At 35.8% G+C, this 8,067-nt stretch overlaps 1 protein-coding gene across 1 annotated transcript in view; it reads right to left on the bottom strand.

Moving 5' to 3' along the window:
• Nucleotides 1–8,067, bottom strand: part of SLC35D2 (solute carrier family 35 (UDP-GlcNAc/UDP-glucose transporter), member D2) — a 48,622-nt gene that overhangs the window by 13,912 nt on the left and 26,643 nt on the right. The gene's annotated exons all lie outside the window — the stretch shown is intronic.

Here is an 8,067-nt window from a genome sequence, read left to right as displayed (position 1 = left end):
ATATATAATAAAAATAAATAAAACAAGAAACTATGGTGATGGTTTCACAGGTGACTTAGTGGTGGGAATTTTATCAGGACTATACCTGAAACAAGAAAGCAAACTGTACAAAAATGAACAATGATGTAAAATATTTATTTATTTACTTACCTATTTATATAGAAATAGGGAAAAAATTTTAAAAAGCAGATCCTCCAAAAAAAAGATTTATTCTCGCAGCAGTTTCTAAATACACAACACAGTATCACAGCATAGGCAGCATGCAGTAATTGTATGTTTTAAACATAGTTAGGAAAATTAACTAACAAATTACATCCTGCACCTCTCTTATCAAAAATATATACATTACTTTATGTATACCCGAATGTATACATTATTTACTAGTTTTAAATTAGTTGATTTTAAACCACCCCAGTGTCTGGATATAATATATACATTTATTTAATGTCAATGGTTGCCAAAGCTGGCTGATGGATACATGGGTATACTATTCTCCCTCATGCTGTATAGGTTTGAAAATTTCCATCACTAAAACTTTTTAATGCTTACTTGTGGGGAAAAATCAATAAATAAATAATAAATCGATCTAACTGACCATCCAAGAAAGGTCACCATACGGAATAAAAAACACAAAACCCAAACAAATACTGTGGAAAAGCCTCGGTGTCTGATAATAGAATTAAGAGTAAGAGAAAACCTCCCTAAACATCAAAACAATTATGGAAAAACATTTATTTACTCAAGAAGCTGAAAATAGTTATGCAACCAGCAAACAAAATCTATATACCCCAATACCATATAAGTCTTCAAAAGCCAGTTAGTAATTTTCATAAAAATATTTGGCTTCTTTGCCAACCAAAATTTTGAAAGAGTCTAATTTCATTCTTTTAATAATGAGGAGGCTATGCTGGCAGCAAAATTTATTTTAAGAGAAAATAAAGATAAATAACAATATAGTAATTCTTCCTTCAAGCTTTCTATTCTTGTTATAGTCTGTGTCTGAATCTTCTTCACCATTCATTCAGGCTTTTTTTAGTTGGAAAAGTTCCTGTTATTTATCAACTGTAATACACCAAATGTAATTTGATCCTATTACAGTGACCTCCAGTTAATATTTTCCAGGGCCTAATTTATTAAGCAAACAGCTGGCATTGCCTAGCTAGCTCTTTGTTCACAGAGATAAAAGCAAAGCCAAGGTCCAGAAGTGAACCCCAGAGCTGTGAACACACACACTAGTCTCACCACATTCTCTGGCCCTCTCCAGTCAGCCAGGAAAAGTGATTCATCAAAACACTCCTTCCATTAACGAGGGAAGTTAACATACTACTCTAGAATCCATCAATCAGCTTTCAGCATCATCAAACCAAACTAGGCAAATAAAATGCAAGTTTATACTGCAGACTATTGCCATACCTAATTACACAAATTTGCTTCGTTATTATATTTAATTCACAAAACAACATGGATTCAGCCACGTTTAAAAGTAATCAACTGGAAGAAGTTTGTCCTGATTCAAAGAACACTGATCGGATCAATGTTAGCAATGAAAAAAAATCTCATTTTTTCCTGTAGGATGTTTTTATTATTTAATAAGTGTTCCATGTCTTTTAGCTTTTAAATTAAAATACATACAAATTTTTAACTTTCTGAGTTTTATATTTTGCCATTTCATAAAAGGACTCTTCTTACAATTATGAATGTATATAAAGCTGTACAGGTAGGATTAACAAAAAATAATGTGAACATTTGTTGCTGACACTGGATTGGTTTAAAGTTAATTTGGTGGTAGCGGAAATTTTTTCTAATTGTAATTTTTCTTATAGACTTTTACATAAATCTATATATTTAATTCTGATACTTCAGAGATTTCTTTAATAGTAAGCATAGCTGGGGTTTTAAGGTACCTATGGAAAGTTGTCAAAAATATTAGGAATCAAATGAAATAAACTATATAGGGTAAATATTGAGATACTACAATATTGCAAAGCAGAATAAAAGTATAGTATTCTCCAGAATAAAGTATAATAAGCATAGCTGGGGTTTTAAGGTACCTATGGAAACAGCTGTCAGAAATATTAGGAATCAAATGGGATAAGCTATAAAGGGTAAATACTGAGATATTCCAATATTGCAAACCAGAACAAAAGTATAGTATTCTCCTAGAACACCAGGATTTAATCAATTAAAGTATATTATAGGCTCTTACACTTCTAAAGGTAAGTAACATGTTATGATTTTCCCTCTGTGAAGGAATAAACAAATATATTTCATATATGAATAAGTAATAAAAATTACTACAAAGGATCTTTCCCAGAGCCCAACCACTTGGATCTATCACCTTCCTCAGGAAGTTACTTAAACAATGTGTCCTAGATTCCTTTCATAAAAAGGAGTAAAAACATTACCTAGTTGTCTGAGTATTATTCACATACAATGTTTTGAGAGTGATGTCTTACAGAATCAGCCTTCAGTTAAAACAGCTATATAAGCTATAACTGTTATTATTAGATAAAGAAGTATAATAATTGCACATGATAAGCATTACAGGTAGGTGGCAACTTATGAAAGCACCAAGCTACAAGCTTATAAATCAATGCTTTGGATGTGGGAACACATATTCCTAATGAATCAAAGTTACAAGTTATTGGCATAATACAACTATTTTACTCATAAAGAACCTACAATTCAGTTTCTACTCACTTTGCCTTTCATACCTCAGTTCCTATGGAGAAAATGTTTTTAGTTTCAATCAAGTGTCCTAAGAGTTTCTGGAAGTTTCTAGACCTCTATTTCTAGAACTATAGATATGATTGAAACTGCTAGAAAATACCAGAATTTCAGAACAGATAAACTCCAGTAACTTCAAAAGGAAAATACCATTGTATGATAAGAATATGAGATATGAGAACAATTTCACTGCGAGTTCATTCACTTATGAATTTATAATGTTGCTGATACTAAATTGGTTCAAAATCAACTGATAGTAGCTGAAAAATAAATACTATGTTCTGAGATGCCTACTCATTATCAATAGACAGATGTGGGGTCTTGCCTGCTGTCTAAACTGACTTAGGTCTCACAAAGAGGCGGGTTTTGATTAAAAACATGAAAATGGCTGTTGACCCCTGGGAATATTGCTTCAAAGCTTTTTTGATGTTCCTTCATTCTGAGAAAATGAGAAAGTATAGCCGAGAAAGAACAACAAGTCCTGATATCTGCTCCATGAGTCCACTGTGCCTGTAGAATCCTGAAGTCATTTAAACCCCTGTGAGGCTACCAATGAGATTGACTCTCAACCTGTGAGCACCACTCTCTGCTGATTAAATAGAGAAATGCTGTGCTGTGGTGATTATGGCTGCAATACAGACCTCTCTGAAGCCCCAACCCTGTCAAGGGATGATAAGGTTAACCCCTGAACAAGTAGGGCTTAACTCTGTAAGCAGATCACCCTCGGACCTGGATTTTGCTTAATACACTTAGTATTTCACATGAACTTTAATACCCCTTCAAAGATACAGGCAAAATTCTCACATGTGGAATGGCTCACAGCTTTTGAAGAAGTAAGGTGAGGCAAGCGCCCCATACTTCAAGGTGGTCATTGTGGATATTCACCCTTCCCAAGAGACATGGCTTTCTCTCATTCTAGCCAGACCTTGTTTCTTTCTGTTCACATAATCACTTTTTCACTCATGAGAATGCAGTAGGTAGGGTGAGCAGAATAATTACCAAAAGAACACCACCTTCTCAAAATTTAGGTGTAGAACCTGAAATACTTAGAAGGAAAGCCATGAATTCTGGGATTTACTTTAAAATACACCAGAGAAGGAGGGAATTCAAGATGATAGTATAGAAAGAGCCAAAGTTCACTTCCAATGGACACAGCAAATACATACTTATTTATGGAACAATTCTTCCTAAAAAAATATCTGAAAATTGAACTGGATAACTCCACCATAAGGGACAAAAAGATCACAGTGAAATGGGTAGGAGAAGCAGAGACACTGTCTCACTAAGAAACTCCACCCCCAACACAATTAGGAGAGAGTTCACAAATATGGAAATCAGGTCTCCCAATCCTTGGGATCTACATTGGAGAGACTAGTTCCCCCACAGGGCTTGCAACCAGGAAATCCAAGTGGTCCAAAGTTTGCTTTTAAAAGACAAGCTTGTGGCCCTCCCTGGTGGCACAACAGGTTAGGACTCAGCACAGCAAGTTGGCCACAACCGCTTCAGTGAGAGTTTGATCCCCCGCCCTGGAGGTGACCACATGGCGTGGCAGACCTCTCCTGACCCGCCCACTGCTCCCCTCAGCAGTGTACTTCATCAATCTGCCTGTTCTGCTCCCCACTCTGTCTCTGGTGAATCCTCTCATTGCCCAGTACCTCTGGCTTGTACCCCAGTTCTGTATGAATAAATAAATCTTTAAAACAAACAAAAAAAGACAAACTTGCAAATTCACTCAACAAAGGACATAGAAAATGTCACAACTTGAAAAGCATCTAAATCATACATGAAAGAGATTCATTAGTTATTCTCAATCTTCCAGGAGACAGGGATGAAAGTACATGTAGGTACCACTTTGGGGTTTACACTCTCCTTATTAGAGGGCTGGAGGGCTCCATTTAAATGCTTCCCTATCTTGCTAGAGATAGCACTATCTGCCCCTTCCCCCACGACCCTATATTGTTCAGAAAGTGATTCATTATTCTTAAAACAACCAACATGCTATACAATATTAACAAAATGAAGCATAGAAATCACAAAATGCTCTCAGTAGAGGCATAAAAAGCATTTGAGAAGATCAACATCCACTGATGATAAAGGGCCTCAAAAGTGAATAAAGAGTGAACACAACTCAACATAATAAAGCCTCTATATGACAAGTCCCTAAATAACATTACACTCAACAATGAAAAGACAAATGCCTTTCCTCTAATATCAGCAACAAGACAAGAGGCCCACCCACTCTTGCTACTTTTAAACAACATAGTACTGAAAGCCCAAATCAGAGCAATAAGATATAAAAAGATATAAAGATATAAAAATGGTATCCTACTGGAAAAGGAGAAATGAAACACTCTTTGTGTATGACATAATTTTATAATTAAAAAAGAAAACCTAAAGATTCCATTCCCAAACCATTGGAACTAACATACAAATTTAGTAAAGTTGCAGGATACACAATCAGTATTTAAAAATGTGTTGTGGGACCTCCCTGGTAGCGCACAGCACTCAAGAGCTTAAGCCACCCTGGAGGGGATCCCATATGGCATGGCAGACCTCTCCTGACCCGCCTGTTGCTCCACTCAGCAGTGTGCTTTGTTGATCTGCCTGTTCTGCTCCCTGCTCTGTCTCTGGTGAATCCTCTCACCACCCCTGCTCCTCGGGCCTGTACCCCAGTTCTGTATGCATAAATAAACAGATCTTTAAAAAAAAAAAGTGTTGCATTTCTATACCAATAACAATCTATCAGAATGAAAAATTAAGAAATCAAGTCCATTGACAATCACATTAAAATGAATTAAATACCTAGGAATAAACTGCTTAAATAGGCTAGTAAAAGACTTGTAACTGTAAGACATTGATGTAAGAAATTAAAGAGTACAAAGAAATGGAAAGATACTCCCTTTCATGGATTGAAAGAAATGATACTATGAAAATGCCCATATTATCTAGGATACTCTATAGATTCAATGAAATCCATATTGAAATTCTAATGACATTTTTCACAGAAATAGAAGAAACAATCCTAAAATTTTATGAAACCATAACATATCCCAAATAGCTAAAACCATATTGAAAAAAAATGGAACAAAGGTCTAGAAGTATTGTGTGCCCTGATTTTAAACTATATGATAAAGCTATAGTAATTAAAACAGTATAATATTAGCATAAAAACAGATCAATTGGTAAATAAACCTATGTAATATGGACAATTAATTTAGAGCAAAGAAGGCAAGAAAAATACATGGGGAAAAGACAGTTTCTTCAATTCATGGTATTGTCAGTATTGGACAATTACATACAAAAGAATGAATTTGGACCTCTATTTTACTCCATTCACAAAAATTAACTTAAAATGGATTAAGGAGCTGAATATAAGACCTGAACCTATCCAATTCCCAGAAAAAAAAAAAAAACAAACATAGGTATTATGTTCCATGACAAGTTCAGTGACGTTTTTCTGGATTTCATCCCAAAGTCAGGAGCAAGAAAAGCAAAAATAAATAAATGTTACTATAACACACTAAAAAGCTCTACCCAGGAAACTATCAACAAAACAGCAACTTGTTAAATGAGAGAAAGTATCTACAAATCATACATCTGTTGAGGGTTATGTACAAAATATACAAGGAACTCACACCACTCAATAAAAATAAAAGAAATTCAATTTTAAAATGGGAAGAGAAAGTATTCAAACATTTCTAAAGAAGACGTGCAGAAAGCCAACAGTCGTAAACAGAAGCTCACCATCGCTTATCAGGGAAATGCAAACCAAAACCACAACAAGATTACCACCTCACTCTTGTTATTATTAAATAGTTATTATTAAAAAGACAAGGAACTGGCCCTCCCTGGTGACGCAGCGGGTTAAAGCACTGCACTAAGAAGCTTAAGCCACTTCCGCATGAGTTCGATTCCCGCCTGCCCCGGAGGTGACCACATGGCGAGGCAGACCTCTCCTGACCTGCCCGCTGCTCCCCTCAGCAGTGTACTTCATCGATCTGCCTGTTCTGCTCCCCACTCTGTCTCTGATGAATCCTCTCATCCTCCGCATCTCTGGCCTGTACCCCAGTTCTGTATGAATAAATAGATCTTTAAAAAAAAAAAAAGACAAGAAACAACAGTGCTGGTGAGGACATGGAAAAAGGGAAACTTTGTGCACTCTTTGTAGGGATATAAACTGGTGCTGGTACTATAGAAATCAGTATGGAGATTCCTAAAAAAAATTTAAAATACAACTACCATATGATCCAGCAATCCTACTTACATTTCCTACCCAAAGAAAACATAAGCACTGATGACAGGAGTTAGAGAGTGGGATGAGAAGGGCATCAAGCAGTGTTTATGAATATACACCTACACAAGTTGCTTGACCTGTGACCCGTTCGCGCTGAGTTCACTTCCCAGCCCAAGAAATGCATGCAAGGGATTCTTCAAAGACTGAGCCATCCCAAAGGAGTGAGGTGTTCCAAATCCAGATTGTACTGCAGGGGGATCTGCTGAGGAATTAGGGTACCATAAAACTTCTAGAAGTCATTAACCGCATGAAGTGAAAACCCACTCACTGATAATCATTGTCTTTGTTTAATTCACTATAAGGTAACCAGTTAGAGATGAGGTGTTAGAACAGTTTCTTTGGAGCATAATGCTCAGCCATTCTAGCACTTTACTGACAAGTCTCTTAATAAAAACACATATTAATGATTTAATTCTTGATCTTTGCATTTTGGCTTTGGCACTTGTGGCAAGCAGCAATGAATCTAGCATTTCCCAGCAACACTAATGTGAAGAGATAGATGTCCCTTATGTTCACTGAAGCATTACTTACAATGTTCAAGATAGGAAAACAGCCTAATTGTCCACTAGATTGGTTAAGACTATAACACAGAGAGAGAGAGAAAGAGAGAGAGAGAGAGAGAGAGAGAGAGAGAGAAATACTACTCAGCCATGAAAAAGTTAAAAGTTTGCATTTGTGATAATATGGATGGACTAGAAGAGTACATACTAAATGAAATAAGTCAGAGAGAAATACCATAGAGAAATACATCATATGTGTGATCCATATGAAATTAACTAATTAAACTAAACCAAAATCATAGAGAATAAAATAGATGGAGGTTACAGAGGACTGGGAGACTAGCAGGTACGTTAAGTGGGTGAAAGGGATCAATAAATACAAACTGCCAGTTATAAAAGCAGTCAAAGAGATGTAAAGTACAACATGGAGACTATATTCAACAATATGGTATTGTAAATTTTGAAGGTGTTAAGAGGATAAATTGACATATTATGGTGAACATTTCATACCACATACAAAAGTTGACTCATTTTCTTGTACACCTG

Source organism: Condylura cristata, unplaced genomic scaffold, assembly GCF_000260355.1.
Source record: "Condylura cristata isolate star-nosed mole 26May11 unplaced genomic scaffold, ConCri1.0 scaffold00017, whole genome shotgun sequence".
NCBI lineage: Eukaryota > Metazoa > Chordata > Mammalia > Eulipotyphla > Talpidae > Condylura > Condylura cristata.
The sequence above is the reverse complement of the archived record's forward strand: the minus strand, read 5'-3'. Positions and strand labels throughout refer to the sequence as shown.